The 19,303-nt window shown below is 35.4% G+C and overlaps 1 long non-coding RNA gene across 3 annotated transcripts in view; it reads left to right on the plus strand.

Annotated features, from left to right (window-relative positions):
* LOC126877045 (uncharacterized) overlaps positions 1-19,303 on the plus strand; it is a 64,216-nt gene that overhangs the window by 9,256 nt on the left and 35,657 nt on the right. The window contains exon 1 of one of the 3 annotated variants that reach the window (XR_007694697.1): positions 4,091-4,185. The exons of 1 other annotated variant lie outside the window; for it this stretch is intronic. This is a non-coding gene — a long non-coding RNA (uncharacterized LOC126877045). Of the gene's footprint in view, positions 1-4,090; positions 4,186-10,350; positions 10,446-19,303 lie in introns of those variants that run through there. One more of the 3 variants, XR_007694698.1, reaches the window with a different exon arrangement.

The raw sequence follows: 19,303 nt of genomic DNA on the forward strand, positions 1-19,303 counted from the left end.
GAAAGTATGTAGGATGTATAATAGACAAATATAGGGAGGATACAAATAGTCTTAACTCTTCTGCAGAAGGAGAAAGAAAAATAAAGGGTGATAAGGAAATGGGCATACCATACAAATAATTTCAATATAAAGTCATTTTAAGCATGCTAATGAAAGCATGGTAAGCATGGTAGTGTTCAATTGTTAGAAATATGTAATACCCAAATATGAAATTTGTATTATTTAAGTGTTTCAAAATGTTGGGTATTCCTGGGTGGACACTTATAACTTTTGCTTTGGAAGTTGAAGAAAATTACATTTATGACGTGAATTTTGTAATAAGCCACCTGTTCTATGGGAAAGTCATATTGCGAAAGGCATCTAAACAAGTATGTATTGTTTAAATATTATTGCTTTTATTATACTCGCAAAAAAAGAAATAATGTGGTGTTAATACAATGAGTCATAAAATGTTCAAATGCGTTGCGTCAAAATATTTATGACAATTTTTATATTTATAAAAGCTTTGTCTTGTTTTAATTACATAAGTACATGATAGTTGTAACAAATTTTTGTTCCATCAGTTTTCCGGCAGGTAAAAATCAAAATATACTCATTGAAGTCAAATGTTTTTCAGATTGAAAATTGCAAATTTAATATAATTGTTTTACGGATTAAACAGTTTTCTCTTAGGTGGAATAATTACTTAAAACATATTACTTGTGCTTTTGATACGCTGAGAACCGAAGAAGATCTCGTTGATGTAAATTTAAGCTGCGAAGGAAAAAGGAATAAGAGCAGACAAACTGCTATTATCTGCATGTAGTACATATTTTAGAGATTTATTTAAGGTAAAGTGAAATTAAGAATTTAATAATTTGTTACTGTTAACATATATTTTGTAAATGATACTTATTCTATTTTACGAAAATCCATGTCAGCATCCTGTTATAATATATAATAATAATGTAAAATTCGATGATTAGGCTGCATTGGTTGATTTTATGTATCAGGGAGAAGTAAATGTAGTTCGAGAACAATTGGCTAGTTATTTAACAACCGCTGAACTGCTTGCTGTTCAGGGCCTTGCCGATGGTATAGGAAAAGATAATGATAGTTTAGTAGAGGTATGTTTTTCAAAATTGTTAAATATGATTAGATATTTTCTGCTTAAATTAAAGTAATACAATTGTATCACGTTAAACTGTGTTTCGGGATGACATTTTTATATGACGCAATTTTATTTGATACTAGTGCTTCAAAAAAATAATTAAAAGTCAACAGATCTTGTTTATATATTTGATTTGAATGTAATTTAATATATTATTTTTACAAGATTTATGTTCGATATACATATACATTTATTTAGTTACTATTCTCTGCTTATTTCATACGAATTTCATAGTCTACAGCCTACTTTATCTATTATGTGTGTAACCTAAAATCATTGGAATAATTATTCTTGCATCAACATTAATGTACGTGCCAAATAATACGTGCAGTACACCTTCATACGCTATTGATTATTTCCTGTAAATGAAGAATTTTAATATAATGTACAAAATATATAAAATTTAGCATTAAAATTGTCGCACATATATCTAAAAATTAATTGGATTAAAGAATTTTTCAAAATTTCTGAGAATGTAAGGCCAACGTAAGATTTTACACGGAACTAGTTTCCATTTTCGCGCGTAAGACTACGTCATAAAGACAGAGGAGGGGGTATAGACAGCGGACTTCAGACGCGCAGCGTAGACTTCCCTTAGTCATCTTACGACTGTGCTGTGAGGAGGGTGTTTTGCTCGGTGGTTTCAAATCCTTTGTGTGCAGTTGTGTGAATCTCTTCTGTATTGTTCTACAACAAACAGGAGCCGGATACAGGTTGGTATACTTTTTACTTACTCAATAATTAGGTGAAATAATTGAGAAAGCATGGCGAGGACAAAGAAGGGACTTTCGAAAACTAACGCCGACAAGCCAGAAACTGAACGGTTACTAACTTGGATTGACGAAGTTCGCCGCAAAAGATCAAAGTGTCGCCGAAAGCGCAGACGCGATTTACGGATTGAAGCAATGCTGACGTGCGCTCTTTCCAAAGCTAAAAATGATTTACGCATCCGGCGATTATCAGCAGCTTCAAAATGGCAGAAATTTAAAAAACAATGCTTGAAGAAGAAGGTAAATTATACAAATTATGAGCTCTACAATGGTGAGGACACGGAAAATCCGGGATCGTCTCAACAGAATCCCCGGGAGGAGCCATCGTGTCCTGAATTGGGCAGTTCAGACGATGTCGTGTCTAAGTTGGCAGAAATAAAAATAACGTTGCAACGCTGAAGTAGCGGGAAAAATGCAAGCGATCAGGTTTGGAAGACCTAACTGTGACAAGAGGATTTCTCGCAACGTTTTATCTACCAAATGCGTAGAAATTTCAACAACTATATGGAATCTCGAGCGATTACGGAGCACCGCGTATTACGTCGGTGCTGCAAGAATAGAAATTGCATTACTATCTTGATGTATATATGGATATTTTCTGGTTGCAGTCTCACCGTTCGAGATGGCATTGGGACAAGCGGAGGGAGTTGGTGTTCGCAACGATGCTGAAGCGTACTGCACGCTCGGGGACCCCATGTTCTCCAGTCTCTGCGCCTTTCGTTGGCTTAGTTTATATATTATATTGTATGCATTGGTTTGGTAATATACGTAATAATGAGCGTTCGAAGTATGTTCGAAGAGTGTTTGATCCGATATTTTTTAATTTCAGAAATATATACTTTGCATGTCTTATATTTTAAAGAAAATTTGTATAGTACATTTTAGCTTGTAGATTTAGTAGTATCGTTTCTAATATTCGCTCCACTATTCTGTACGTCAAGATTTTGTATATTTGCTTAATGTTGATTAACAGTTTTGTAGACTTTAAGAAATGAAATGAAATTAATAAAATTTGGAAAATGTTTACAATTTTTCTGCAATCTTCTAGTTCATATTAATGGCAAAAGTGCTTTTCTGCCCCGCATACTACACATAACAAAATTCTGTCGCAGGCAAGAGACCCGTACATGTACCCAGGCTGTTGGCCGTCATCGGCAACATTATTTGGCCTGTCTGTGTATGAGATAAGGAGCGACGAGAGAGGATTGGTACGGCATAAGGAAGGGGGGAAATGTGTTTCTTTTTAGAAAATCGTGCATGAAGTTTTCTGGCTGACGAATGGGTTGCACCATGATCAAGTTGTACATAAACGTCTCATCTCTCCACACTTCCGTATCTTGAACATCCAAGCATCAACTAATTCGAAAATCGTCTGACGCGCGATACTCATAGGCTTATTGTGACGAACTACAGCTAATTGTAGCAAATCTTATTTGGTGGGCTCTAATACCTTTCGTACGTTATCTGGGCAAATGTGTTTTCTCATGTCCGGGAAAGTTTTTTCATAGCTTGTACCACCAGGTTGTATGGGAGTTGTCGAAGCACACAAGACAAGCCTCCGGTGAATATCAATAAGGAGAGACAGCGCTAGGGGTAATGGCCCCCCCTAACGCCAATTCAATAGTCAGGAAATATTAGGACTGGCTAGAACTAGAGAACGCGTGAAGGGGGTGCAACTGAAGTTAATTCATAAGAGAATCCTGGAGCACCTCTGTCATACGCGTCGGGTGGTCATCGTGGAGTTTTAGTCGGTAAGAGTCCGACACTACTCTGCTGTTACGCAATTACTGCAACAGCGGAGTGTCCATGAGGATTTCTCCACGTAAAAAAAAAAAAAAAAAAAAAGGTTGTATGTTAGTTACTCTGGCTTATCAATATGCCCTGTTCAATGTTGGCCAAGCTGAATAATGTCACAGGCCTCTATCTTCCTTAATAAGAGCTGTAGGGGATCGAATAATGAGACTACCAATATGTGTACTCGTTAGTGTATTTAAAACAGATCTTGTCGCGAAACGATATCTATACAGACGTTTAGTCACAGTTTATACTGAATCGTTTGCGATCACGTTCGTTTAGTCATAATCGTCAGAAGAAGGTCAAAAGATACAAATTCGTCTTGTTTTACGGTTACACGTAGCGGCACCATTGTTTTCCCCGGAGTTTATAATTCCTTACAATTCCTCTCGATATTCCGAAGCAAAACAACAACATGGTTTGAAGCAAATTCTAACTCTTATGCCGCTACAGAGCTTTTTGAGGTATGGAGTAAATTGAATGCATCTTTGTTGAGTCTAGATGGTCCAGAATGGCGAACTACCGCAAGTAGAGCAACTAATCGAAATAATAGACACGCACATATACGTAATATGTTTAACATGGATAGGAAATTGCTTTGAAATTTAACAATCATTGCAATAATTACGTAGGTTCGGAAGTCGTATTACTAGATACTTATTGTAATATCGTAAAGTAATTCGAATTAGAAATCAGTTGAAAATAGAGAAACCGTGTACGTCGTGTTTCTGTACTTCGTTTACATGCAAGAGTGCCTACGTGAATAAAGGCACGTAGTTGGTAGTTCTTACATAGGTATGAGGGAAACAATAGACAACGTTAGAAGAAGGACGGTTTCGCTACGCAAGGCGAGTCGAAAAGTGTGCGTGTTGCGAGAATCAGAGCTAATTGAGTCGTCGAAGAGTAGAGTCGTTAGAGGTATCGAGTCGTCGAAGAGTAGAGTCGTGAGAATTGATAGAGTTGTTAGAGAGAGAGAGAGTGTGTGTGTGTTAGATTCGTTGTGACGAGAGTGGTCAAATAACTGTAAAGTTATTTGATATAGATACGAGTATTGCATTTAGTTTCCGTTAAATAAATATCGTTTCCTGTCCAATTTATATTTGTATATTCAATTTAATATTAATAAATTGTAAGTATTCGGGAAAAGATTTCTATCCTTATTTTCCGATTTTACATTATTTTCACAGATTTCAATTCACTTATTCATTGATTGATATTAGGACAAATGAGGAACTTCGCATCTAGTTAGATTAACAAATAAAATGTATTGTTCCTGATAAATGTTATGCGGAATAGTATAGGAAATAAAAGACTGGTTTATATTACCGTTCAAGTGACTGATAGTAGGAAAGCAGTGATGGAACATGAGGCAACGTAATATAAAATTGAATCCCTGAGTATAGCATGCAGATAATATTTTGAGTGTTGACGGAGGACAAAATTATGCACATTCCTTTTTCGATTCCGAGGAAATACATCAGCGATGAGTCAGTTGTCAAAACACGATGGAAATTGCTCATTGTCAATTGAACAAGTTTGATATAATTACACAAGCTTAAGATTTAACTTGAAATTTTTTTGAAGAAATTTATTTTTATTATACCTGATGTCAAGCGCGGTATTAAGTATCATGCTTTTATAACTATTGTTTTAAATATTTTTGTGTTGAAATAATGTCGTTTGGGTGTCTGTTTTGTACTGGAGGAGTACCCGAAATAATTATACTCGTCGCGTACAGCTAAACAGCTACAGGCAGTTGTTTGTATTCCTGGAACGCGTTGGATTCGTGTTTGCATGGTACGTTGATTGGAATGACTTAGAGGTGGGTTACTGGGGGTGCGAGTAATTATGTTTCAGCCAGGATTGGATAGAGAACGCGTTTAATCGACGTTTAAAGATCCGCTTAAAATACACATGCTCTGGTAGTTTCTAATTGGATCGTTATATATGTCGTATACTTTCTGCTAAATCCGTTTTTGGGAGACATTAAGTTGAAAAAGGTCATATTTTTAAAGAGGGGGAGAGAGGTGGTATGCACTGGATAAAGGTAACAATTTTATATGAAGGATAATTATTGTAAACATTGAATATAATTGGGGAAAATTGAGAAACTGGTGCAAATTGTTGTATTATAAGCTGCAGGCTTGGTGCTGTGTCTATCTCTTATCACTTTAATACAATGGATGAGACATTTGTATGGCGTTTTTTGATAATGGAAAACGTGTTCGTGCTGTATGTTTTGCATTCAATAACAGGAAATGGTTCTGCAATTTCAGTGATTCAAAGTACTTGCAGTATAATGATAAGCATAATACGATATAAATTTGCATTTCATCCGGCTACGGAGTGAAATACTTGTTTGACAATGGAACAGATCATTGCTAAGAAAGGAAAAAACGAACAGATTGTGTATCTATAATCTATTCCAAATTAAGATCATCGTTTCACGTTTAATATTTTAGATCTGCCGAAGGTAATTCACATTTCATTGTGATGACCGTATACATTGAAGCTATATCTGACCTTGCTATTTTTTGTTATTTGCGAAAGTATGTAGGATGTATAATAGACAAATATAGGGAGGATACAAATAGTCTTAACTCTTCTGCAGAAGGAGAAAGAAAAATAAAGGGTGATAAGGAAATGGGCATACCATACAAATAATTTCAATATAAAGTCATTTTAAGCATGCTAATGAAAGCATGGTAAGCATGGTAGTGTTCAATTGTTAGAAATATGTAATACCCAAATATGAAATTTGTATTATTTAAGTGTTTCAAAATGTTGGGTATTCCTGGGTGGACACTTATAACTTTTGCTTTGGAAGTTGAAGAAAATTACATTTATGACGTGAATTTTGTAATAAGCCACCTGCTCTATGGGAAAGTCATATTGCGAAAGGCATCTAAACAAGTATGTATTGTTTAAATATTATTGCTTTTATTATACTCGCAAAAGAAGAAATAATGTGGTGTTAATACAATGAGTCATAAAATGTTCAAATGCGTTGCGTCAAAATATTTATGACAATTTTTATATTTATAAAAGCTTTGTCTTGTTTTAATTACATAAGTACATGATAGTTGTAACAAATTTTTGTTCCATCAGTTTTCCGGCAGGTAAAAATCAAAATATACTCATTGAAGTCAAATGTTTTTCAGATTGAAAATTGCAAATTTAATATAATTGTTTTACGGATTAAACAGTTTTCTCTTAGGTGGAATAATTACTTAAAACATATTACTTGTGCTTTTGATACGCTGAGAACCGAAGAAGATCTCGTTGATGTAAATTTAAGCTGCGAAGGAAAAAGGAATAAGAGCAGACAAACTGCTATTATCTGCATGTAGTACATATTTTAGAGATTTATTTAAGGTAAAGTGAAATTAAGAATTTAATAATTTGTTACTGTTAACATATATTTTGTAAATGATACTTATTCTATTTTACGAAAATCCATGTCAGCATCCTGTTATAATATATAATAATAATGTAAAATTCGATGATTAGGCTGCATTGGTTGATTTTATGTATCAGGGAGAAGTAAATGTAGTTCGAGAACAATTGGCTAGTTATTTAACAACCGCTGAACTGCTTGCTGTTCAGGGCCTTGCCGATGGTATAGGAAAAGATAATGATAGTTTAGTAGAGGTATGTTTTTCAAAATTGTTAAATATGATTAGATATTTTCTGCTTAAATTAAAGTAATACAATTGTATCACGTTAAACTGTGTTTCGGGATGACATTTTTATATGACGCAATTTTATTTGATACTAGTGCTTCAAAAAAATAATTAAAAGTCAACAGATCTTGTTTATATATTTGATTTGAATGTAATTTAATATATTATTTTTACAAGATTTATGTTCGATATACATATACATTTATTTAGTTACTATTCTCTGCTTATTTCATACGAATTTCATAGTCTACAGCCTACTTTATCTATTATGTGTGTAACCTAAAATCATTGGAATAATTATTCTTGCATCAACATTAATGTACGTGCCAAATAATACGTGCAGTACACCTTCATACGCTATTGATTATTTCCTGTAAATGAAGAATTTTAATATAATGTACAAAATATATAAAATTTAGCATTAAAATTGTCGCACATATATTTAAAAATTAATTGGATTAAAGAATTTTTCAAAATTTCTGAGAATGTAAGGCCAACGTAAGATTTTACACGGAACTAGTTTCCATTTTCGCGCGTAAGACTACGTCATAAAGACAGAGGAGGGGGTATAGACAGCGGACTTCAGACGCGCAGCGTAGACTTCCCTTAGTCATCTTACGACTGTGCTGTGAGGAGGGTGTTTTGCTCGGTGGTTTCAAATCCTTTGTGTGCAGTTGTGTGAATCTCTTCTGTATTGTTCTACAACAAACAGGAGCCGGATACAGGTTGGTATACTTTTTACTTACTCAATAATTAGGTGAAATAATTGAGAAAGCATGGCGAGGACAAAGAAGGGACTTTCGAAAACTAACGCCGACAAGCCAGAAACTGAACGGTTACTAACTTGGATTGACGAAGTTCGCCGCAAAAGATCAAAGTGTCGCCGAAAGCGCAGACGCGATTTACGGATTGAAGCAATGCTGACGTGCGCTCTTTCCAAAGCTAAAAATGATTTACGCATCCGGCGATTATCAGCAGCTTCAAAATGGCAGAAATTTAAAAAACAATGCTTGAAGAAGAAGGTAAATTATACAAATTATGAGCTCTACAATGGTGAGGACACGGAAAATCCGGGATCGTCTCAACAGAATCCCCGGGAGGAGCCATCGTGTCCTGAATTGGGCAGTTCAGACGATGTCGTGTCTAAGTTGGCAGAAATAAAAATAACGTTGCAACGCTGAAGTAGCGGGAAAAATGCAAGCGATCAGGTTTGGAAGACCTAACTGTGACAAGAGGATTTCTCGCAACGTTTTATCTACCACATGCGTAGAAATTTCAACAACTATATGGAATCTCGAGCGATTACGGAGCACCGCGTATTACGTCGGTGCTGCAAGAATAGAAATTGCATTACTATCTTGATGTATATATGGATATTTTCTGTTTGCAGTCTCACCGTTCGAGATGGCATTGGGACAAGCGGAGGGAGTTGGTGTTCGCAACGATGCTGAAGCGTACTGCACGCTCGGGGACCCCATGTTCTCCAGTCTCTGCGCCTTTCGTTGGCTTAGTTTATATATTATATTGTATGCATTGGTTTGGTAATATACGTAATAATGAGCGTTCGAAGTATGTTCGAAGAGTGTTTGATCCGATATTTTTTAATTTCAGAAATATATACTTTGCATGTCTTATATTTTAAAGAAAATTTGTATAGTACATTTTAGCTTGTAGATTTAGTAGTATCGTTTCTAATATTCGCTCCACTATTCTGTACGTCAAGATTTTGTATATTTGCTTAATGTTGATTAACAGTTTTGTAGACTTTAAGAAATGAAATGAAATTAATAAAATTTGGAAAATGTTTACAATTTTTCTGCAATCTTCTAGTTCATATTAATGGCAAAAGTGCTTTTCTGCCCCGCATACTACACATAACAAAATTCTGTCGCAGGCAAGAGACCCGTACATGTACCCAGGCTGTTGGCCGTCATCGGCAACATTATTTGGCCTGTCTGTGTATGAGATAAGGAGCGACGAGAGAGGATTGGTACGGCATAAGGAAGGGGGGAAATGTGTTTCTTTTTAGAAAATCGTGCATGAAGTTTTCTGGCTGACGAATGGGTTGCACCATGATCAAGTTGTACATAAACGTCTCATCTCTCCACACTTCCGTATCTTGAACATCCAAGCATCAACTAATTCGAAAATCGTCTGACGCGCGATACTCATAGGCTTATTGTGACGAACTACAGCTAATTGTAGCAAATCTTATTTGGTGGGCTCTAATACCTTTCGTACGTTATCTGGGCAAATGTGTTTTCTCATGTCCGGGAAAGTTTTTTCATAGCTTGTACCACCAGGTTGTATGGGAGTTGTCGAAGCACACAAGACAAGCCTCCGGTGAATATCAATAAGGAGAGACAGCGCTAGGGGTAATGGCCCCCCCTAACGCCAATTCAATAGTCAGGAAATATTAGGACTGGCTAGAACTAGAGAACGCGTGAAGGGGGTGCAACTGAAGTTAATTCATAAGAGAATCCTGGAGCACCTCTGTCATACGCGTCGGGTGGTCATCGTGGAGTTTTAGTCGGTAAGAGTCCGACACTACTCTGCTGTTACGCAATTACTGCAACAGCGGAGTGTCCATGAGGATTTCTCCACGTAAAAAAAAAAAAAAAAAAAAAAGGTTGTATGTTAGTTACTCTGGCTTATCAATATGCCCTGTTCAATGTTGGCCAAGCTGAATAATGTCACAGGCCTCTATCTTCCTTAATAAGAGCTGTAGGGGATCGAATAATGAGACTACCAATATGTGTACTCGTTAGTGTATTTAAAACAGATCTTGTCGCGAAACGATATCTATACAGACGTTTAGTCACAGTTTATACTGAATCGTTTGCGATCACGTTCGTTTAGTCATAATCGTCAGAAGAAGGTCAAAAGATACAAATTCGTCTTGTTTTACGGTTACACGTAGCGGCACCATTGTTTTCCCCGGAGTTTATAATTCCTTACAATTCCTCTCGATATTCCGAAGCAAAACAACAACATGGTTTGAAGCAAATTCTAACTCTTATGCCGCTACAGAGCTTTTTGAGGTATGGAGTAAATTGAATGCATCTTTGTTGAGTCTAGATGGTCCAGAATGGCGAACTACCGCAAGTAGAGCAACTAATCGAAATAATAGACACGCACATATACGTAATATGTTTAACATGGATAGGAAATTGCTTTGAAATTTAACAATCATTGCAATAATTACGTAGGTTCGGAAGTCGTATTACTAGATACTTATTGTAATATCGTAAAGTAATTCGAATTAGAAATCAGTTGAAAATAGAGAAACCGTGTACGTCGTGTTTCTGTACTTCGTTTACATGCAAGAGTGCCTACGTGAATAAAGGCACGTAGTTGGTAGTTCTTACATAGGTATGAGGGAAACAATAGACAACGTTAGAAGAAGGACGGTTTCGCTACGCAAGGCGAGTCGAAAAGTGTGCGTGTTGCGAGAATCAGAGCTAATTGAGTCGTCGAAGAGTAGAGTCGTTAGAGGTATCGAGTCGTCGAAGAGTAGAGTCGTGAGAATTGATAGAGTTGTTAGAGAGAGAGAGAGTGTGTGTGTGTTAGATTCGTTGTGACGAGAGTGGTCAAATAACTGTAAAGTTATTTGATATAGATACGAGTATTGCATTTAGTTTCCGTTAAATAAATATCGTTTCCTGTCCAATTTATATTTGTATATTCAATTTAATATTAATAAATTGTAAGTAATCGGGAAAAGATTTCTATCCTTATTTTCCGATTTTACATTATTTTCACAGATTTCAATTCACTTATTCATTGATTGATATTAGGACAAATGAGGAACTTCGCATCTAGTTAGATTAACAAATAAAATGTATTGTTCCTGATAAATGTTATGCGGAATAGTATAGGAAATAAAAGACTGGTTTATATTACCGTTCAAGTGACTGATAGTAGGAAAGCAGTGATGGAACATGAGGCAACGTAATATAAAATTGAATCCCTGAGTATAGCATGCAGATAATATTTTGAGTGTTGACGGAGGACAAAATTATGCACATTCCTTTTTCGATTCCGAGGAAATACATCAGCGATGAGTCAGTTGTCAAAACACGATGGAAATTGCTCATTGTCAATTGAACAAGTTTGATATAATTACACAAGCTTAAGATTTAACTTGAAATTTTTTTGAAGAAATTTATTTTTATTATACCTGATGTCAAGCGCGGTATTAAGTATCATGCTTTTATAACTATTGTTTTAAATATTTTTGTGTTGAAATAATGTCGTTTGGGTGTCTGTTTTGTACTGGAGGAGTACCCGAAATAATTATACTCGTCGCGTACAGCTAAACAGCTACAGGCAGTTGTTTGTATTCCTGGAACGCGTTGGATTCGTGTTTGCATGGTACGTTGATTGGAATGACTTAGAGGTGGGTTACTGGGGGTGCGAGTAATTATGTTTCAGCCAGGATTGGATAGAGAACGCGTTTAATCGACGTTTAAAGATCCGCTTAAAATACACATGCTCTGGTAGTTTCTAATTGGATCGTTATATATGTCGTATACTTTCTGCTAAATCCGTTTTTGGGAGACATTAAGTTGAAAAAGGTCATATTTTTAAAGAGGGGGAGAGAGGTGGTATGCACTGGATAAAGGTAACAATTTTATATGAAGGATAATTATTGTAAACATTGAATATAATTGGGGAAAATTGAGAAACTGGTGCAAATTGTTGTATTATAAGCTGCAGGCTTGGTGCTGTGTCTATCTCTTATCACTTTAATACAATGGATGAGACATTTGTATGGCGTTTTTTGATAATGGAAAACGTGTTCGTGCTGTATGTTTTGCATTCAATAACAGGAAATGGTTCTGCAATTTCAGTGATTCAAAGTACTTGCAGTATAATGATAAGCATAATACGATATAAATTTGCATTTCATCCGGCTACGGAGTGAAATACTTGTTTGACAATGGAACAGATCATTGCTAAGAAAGGAAAAAACGAACAGATTGTGTATCTATAATCTATTCCAAATTAAGATCATCGTTTCACGTTTAATATTTTAGATCTGCCGAAGGTAATTCACATTTCATTGTGATGACCGTATACATTGAAGCTATATCTGACCTTGCTATTTTTTGTTATTTGCGAAAGTATGTAGGATGTATAATAGACAAATATAGGGAGGATACAAATAGTCTTAACTCTTCTGCAGAAGGAGAAAGAAAAATAAAGGGTGATAAGGAAATGGGCATACCATACAAATAATTTCAATATAAAGTCATTTTAAGCATGCTAATGAAAGCATGGTAAGCATGGTAGTGTTCAATTGTTAGAAATATGTAATACCCAAATATGAAATTTGTATTATTTAAGTGTTTCAAAATGTTGGGTATTCCTGGGTGGACACTTATAACTTTTGCTTTGGAAGTTGAAGAAAATTACATTTATGACGTGAATTTTGTAATAAGCCACCTGCTCTATGGGAAAGTCATATTGCGAAAGGCATCTAAACAAGTATGTATTGTTTAAATATTATTGCTTTTATTATACTCGCAAAAAAAGAAATAATGTGGTGTTAATACAATGAGTCATAAAATGTTCAAATGCGTTGCGTCAAAATATTTATGACAATTTTTATATTTATAAAAGCTTTGTCTTGTTTTAATTACATAAGTACATGATAGTTGTAACAAATTTTTGTTCCATCAGTTTTCCGGCAGGTAAAAATCAAAATATACTCATTGAAGTCAAATGTTTTTCAGATTGAAAATTGCAAATTTAATATAATTGTTTTACGGATTAAACAGTTTTCTCTTAGGTGGAATAATTACTTAAAACATATTACTTGTGCTTTTGATACGCTGAGAACCGAAGAAGATCTCGTTGATGTAAATTTAAGCTGCGAAGGAAAAAGGAATAAGAGCAGACAAACTGCTATTATCTGCATGTAGTACATATTTTAGAGATTTATTTAAGGTAAAGTGAAATTAAGAATTTAATAATTTGTTACTGTTAACATATATTTTGTAAATGATACTTATTCTATTTTACGAAAATCCATGTCAGCATCCTGTTATAATATATAATAATAATGTAAAATTCGATGATTAGGCTGCATTGGTTGATTTTATGTATCAGGGAGAAGTAAATGTAGTTCGAGAACAATTGGCTAGTTATTTAACAACCGCTGAACTGCTTGCTGTTCAGGGCCTTGCCGATGGTATAGGAAAAGATAATGATAGTTTAGTAGAGGTATGTTTTTCAAAATTGTTAAATATGATTAGATATTTTCTGCTTAAATTAAAGTAATACAATTGTATCACGTTAAACTGTGTTTCGGGATGACATTTTTATATGACGCAATTTTATTTGATACTAGTGCTTCAAAAAAATAATTAAAAGTCAACAGATCTTGTTTATATATTTGATTTGAATGTAATTTAATATATTATTTTTACAAGATTTATGTTCGATATACATATACATTTATTTAGTTACTATTCTCTGCTTATTTCATACGAATTTCATAGTCTACAGCCTACTTTATCTATTATGTGTGTAACCTAAAATCATTGGAATAATTATTCTTGCATCAACATTAATGTACGTGCCAAATAATACGTGCAGTACACCTTCATACGCTATTGATTATTTCCTGTAAATGAAGAATTTTAATATAATGTACAAAATATATAAAATTTAGCATTAAAATTGTCGCACATATATCTAAAAATTAATTGGATTAAAGAATTTTTCAAAATTTCTGAGAATGTAAGGCCAACGTAAGATTTTACACGGAACTAGTTTCCATTTTCGCGCGTAAGACTACGTCATAAAGACAGAGGAGGGGGTATAGACAGCGGACTTCAGACGCGCAGCGTAGACTTCCCTTAGTCATCTTACAACTGTGCTGTGAGGAGGGTGTTTTGCTCGGTGGTTTCAAATCCTTTGTGTGCAGTTGTGTGAATCTCTTCTGTATTGTTCTACAACAAACAGGAGCCGGATACAGGTTGGTATACTTTTTACTTACTCAATAATTAGGTGAAATAATTGAGAAAGCATGGCGAGGACAAAGAAGGGACTTTCGAAAACTAACGCCGACAAGCCAGAAACTGAACGGTTACTAACTTGGATTGACGAAGTTCGCCGCAAAAGATCAAAGTGTCGCCGAAAGCGCAGACGCGATTTACGGATTGAAGCAATGCTGACGTGCGCTCTTTCCAAAGCTAAAAATGATTTACGCATCCGGCGATTATCAGCAGCTTCAAAATGGCAGAAATTTAAAAAACAATGCTTGAAGAAGAAGGTAAATTATACAAATTATGAGCTCTACAATGGTGAGGACACGGAAAATCCGGGATCGTCTCAACAGAATCCCCGGGAGGAGCCATCGTGTCCTGAATTGGGCAGTTCAGACGATGTCGTGTCTAAGTTGGCAGAAATAAAAATAACGTTGCAACGCTGAAGTAGCGGGAAAAATGCAAGCGATCAGGTTTGGAAGACCTAACTGTGACAAGAGGATTTCTCGCAACGTTTTATCTACCACATGCGTAGAAATTTCAACAACTATATGGAATCTCGAGCGATTACGGAGCACCGCGTATTACGTCGGTGCTGCAAGAATAGAAATTGCATTACTATCTTGATGTATATATGGATATTTTCTGTTTGCAGTCTCACCGTTCGAGATGGCATTGGGACAAGCGGAGGGAGTTGGTGTTCGCAACGATGCTGAAGCGTACTGCACGCTCGGGGACCCCATGTTCTCCAGTCTCTGCGCCTTTCGTTGGCTTAGTTTATATATTATATTGTATGCATTGGTTTGGTAATATACGTAATAATGAGCGTTCGAAGTATGTTCGAAGAGTGTTTGATCCGATATTTTTTAATTTCAGAAATATATACTTTGCATGTCTTATATTTTAAAGAAAATTTGTATAGTACATTTTAGCTTGTAGATTTAGTAGTATCGTTTCTAATATTCGCTCCACTATTCTGTACGTCAAGATTTTGTATATTTGCTTAATGTTGATTAACAGTTTTGTAGACTTTAAGAAATGAAATGAAATTAATAAAATTTGGAAAATGTTTACAATTTTTCTGCAATCTTCTAGTTCATATTAATGGCAAAAGTGCTTTTCTGCCCCGCATACTACACATAACAAAATTCTGTCGCAGGCAAGAGACCCGTACATGTACCCAGGCTGTTGGCCGTCATCGGCAACATTATTTGGCCTGTCTGTGTATGAGATAAGGAGCGACGAGAGAGGATTGGTACGGCATAAGGAAGGGGGGAAATGTGTTTCTTTTTAGAAAATCGTGCATGAAGTTTTCTGGCTGACGAATGGGTTGCACCATGATCAAGTTGTACATAAACGTCTCATCTCTCCACACTTCCGTATCTTGAACATCCAAGCATCAACTAATTCGAAAATCGTCTGACGCGCGATACTCATAGGCTTATTGTGACGAATTACAGCTAATTGTAGCAAATCTTATTTGGTGGGCTCTAATACCTTTCGTACGTTATCTGGGCAAATGTGTTTTCTCATGTCCGGGAAAGTTTTTTCATAGCTTGTACCACCAGGTTGTATGGGAGTTGTCGAAGCACACAAGACAAGCCTCCGGTGAATATCAATAAGGAGAGACAGCGCTAGGGGTAATGGCCCCCCCTAACGCCAATTCAATAGTCAGGAAATATTAGGACTGGCTAGAACTAGAGAACGCGTGAAGGGGGTGCAACTGAAGTTAAGTCATAAGAGAATCCTGGAGCACCTCTGTCATACGCGTCGGGTGGTCATCGTGGAGTTTTAGTCGGTAAGAGTCCGACACTACTCTGCTGTTACGCAATTACTGCAACAGCGGAGTGTCCATGAGGATTTCTCCACGTAAAAAAAAAAAAAAAAAAAAAAAGGTTGTATGTTAGTGACTCTGGCTTATCAATATGCCCTGTTCAATGTTGGCCAAGCTGAATAATGTCACAGGCCTCTATCTTCCTTAATAAGAGCTGTAGGGGATCGAATAATGAGACTACCAATATATGTACTCGTTAGTGTATTTAAAACAGATCTTGTCGCGAAACGATATCTATACAGACGTTTAGTCACAGTTTATACTGAATCGTTTGCGATCACGTTCGTTTAGTCATAATCGTCAGAAGAAGGTCAAAAGATACAAATTCGTCTTGTTTTACGGTTACACGTAGTGGCACCATTGTTTTCCCCGGAGTTTATAATTCCTTACAATTCCTCTCGATATTCCGAAGCAAAACAACAACAGGGTTTGAAGCAAATTCTAACTCTTATGCCGCTACAGAGCTTTTTGAGGTATGGAGTAAATTGAATGCATCTTTGTTGAGCCTAGATGGTCCAGAATGGCGAACTACCGCAAGTAGAGCAACTAATCGAAATAATAGACACGCACATATACGTAATATGTTTAACATGGATAGGAAATTGCTTTGAAATTTAACAATCATTGCAATAATTACGTAGGTTCGGAAGTCGTATTACTAGATACTTATTGTAATATCGTAAAGTAATTCGAATTAGAAATCAGTTGAAAATAGAGAAACCGTGTACGTCGTGTTTCTGTACTTCGTTTACATGCAAGAGTGCCTACGTGAATAAAGGCACGTAGTTGGTAGTTCTTACATAGGTATGAGGGAAACAATAGACAACGTTAGAAGAAGGACGGTTTCGCTACGCAAGGCGAGTCGAAAAGTGTGCGTGTTGCGAGAATCAGAGCTAATTGAGTCGTCGAAGAGTAGAGTCGTTAGAGGTATCGAGTCGTCGAAGAGTAGAGTCGTGAGAATTGATAGAGTTGTTAGAGAGAGAGAGAGTGTGTGTGTGTTAGATTCGTTGTGACGAGAGTGGTCAAATAACTGTAAAGTTATTTGATATAGATACGAGTATTGCATTTAGTTTCCGTTAAATAAATATCGTTTCCTGTCCAATTTATATTTGTATATTCAATTTAATATTAATAAATTGTAAGTAATCGGGAAAAGATTTCTATCCTTATTTTCCGATTTTACATTATTTTCACAGATTTCAATTCACTTATTCATTGATTGATATTAGGACAAATGAGGAACTTCGCATCTAGTTAGATTAACAAATAAAATGTATTGTTCCTGATAAATGTTATGCGGAATAGTATAGGAAATAAAAGACTGGTTTATATTACCGTTCAAGTGACTGATAGTAGGAAAGCAGTGATGGAACATGAGGCAACGTAATATAAAATTGAATCCCTGAGTATAGCATGCAGATAATATTTTGAGTGTTGACGGAGGACAAAATTATGCACATTCCTTTTTCGATTCCGAGGAAATACATCAGCGATGAGTCAGTTGTCAAAACACGATGGAAATTGCTCATTGTCAATTGAACAAGTTTGATATAATTACACAAGCTTAAGATTTAACTTGAAATTTTTTTGAAGAAATTTATTTTTATTATACCTGATGTCAAGCGCGGTATTAAGTATCATGCTTTTATAACTATTGTTTTAAATATTTTTGTGTTGAAATAATGTCGTTTGGGTGTCTGTTTTGTACTGGAGGAGTACCCGAAATAATTATACTCGTCGCGTACAGCTAAACAGCTACAGGCAGTTGTTTGTATTCCTGGAACGCGTTGGATTCGTGTTTGCATGGTACGTTGATTGGAATGACTTAGAGGTGGGTTACTGGGGGTGCGAGTAATTATGTTTCAGCCAGGATTGGATAGAGAACGCGTTTAATCGACGTTTAAAGATCCGCTTAAAATACACATGCTCTGGTAGTTTCTAATTGGATCGTTATATATGTCGTATACTTTCTGCTAAATCCGTTTTTGGGAGACATTAAGTTGAAAAAGGTCATATTTTTAAAGAGGGGGAGAGAGGTGGTATGCACTGGATAAAGGTAACAATTTTATATGAAGGATAATTATTGTAAACATTGAATATAATTGGGGAAAATTGAGAAACTGGTGCAAATTGTTGTATTATAAGCTGCAGGCTTGGTGCTGTGTCTATCTCTTATCACTTTAATACAATGGATGAGACATTTGTATGGCGTTTTTTGATAATGGAAAACGTGTTCGTGCTGTATGTTTTGCATTCAATAACAGGAAATGGTTCTGCAATTTCAGTGATTCAAAGTACTTGCAGTATAATGATAAGCATAATACGATATAAATTTGCATTTCATCCGGCTACGGAGTGAAATACTTGTTTGACAATGGAACAGATCATTGCTAAGAAAGGAAAAAACGAACAGATTGTGTATCTATAATCTATTCCAAATTAAGATCATCGTTTCACGTTTAATATTTTAGATCTGCCGAAGGTAATTCACATTTCATTGTGATGACCGTATACATTGAAGCTATATCTGACCTTGCTATTTTTTGTTATTTGCGAAAGTATGTAGGATGTATAATAGACAAATATAGGGAGGATACAAATAGTCTTAACTCTTCTGCAGAAGGAGAAAGAAAAATAAAGGGTGATAAGGAAATGGGCATACCATACAAATAATTTCAATATAAAGTCATTTTAAGCATGCTAATGAAAGCATGGTAAGCATGGTAGTGTTCAATTGTTAGAAATATGTAATACCCAAATATGAAATTTGTATTATTTAAGTGTTTCAAAATGTTGGGTATTCCTGGGTGGACACTTATAACTTTTGCTTTGGAAGTTGAAGAAAATTACATTTATGACGTGAATTTTGTAATAAGCCACCTGCTCTATGGGAAAGTCATATTGCGAAAGGCATCTAAACAAGTATGTATTGTTTAAATATTATTGCTTTTATTATACTCGCAAAAAAAGAAATAATGTGGTGTTAATACAATGAGTCATAAAATGTTCAAATGCGTTGCGTCAAAATATTTATGACAATTTTTATATTTATAAAAGCTTTGTCTTGTTTTAATTAC

The sequence above is a fragment of the Bombus huntii genome, unplaced genomic scaffold (genome assembly GCF_024542735.1).
Source record: "Bombus huntii isolate Logan2020A unplaced genomic scaffold, iyBomHunt1.1 ctg00000113.1, whole genome shotgun sequence".
Taxonomy (NCBI): domain Eukaryota; kingdom Metazoa; phylum Arthropoda; class Insecta; order Hymenoptera; family Apidae; genus Bombus; species Bombus huntii.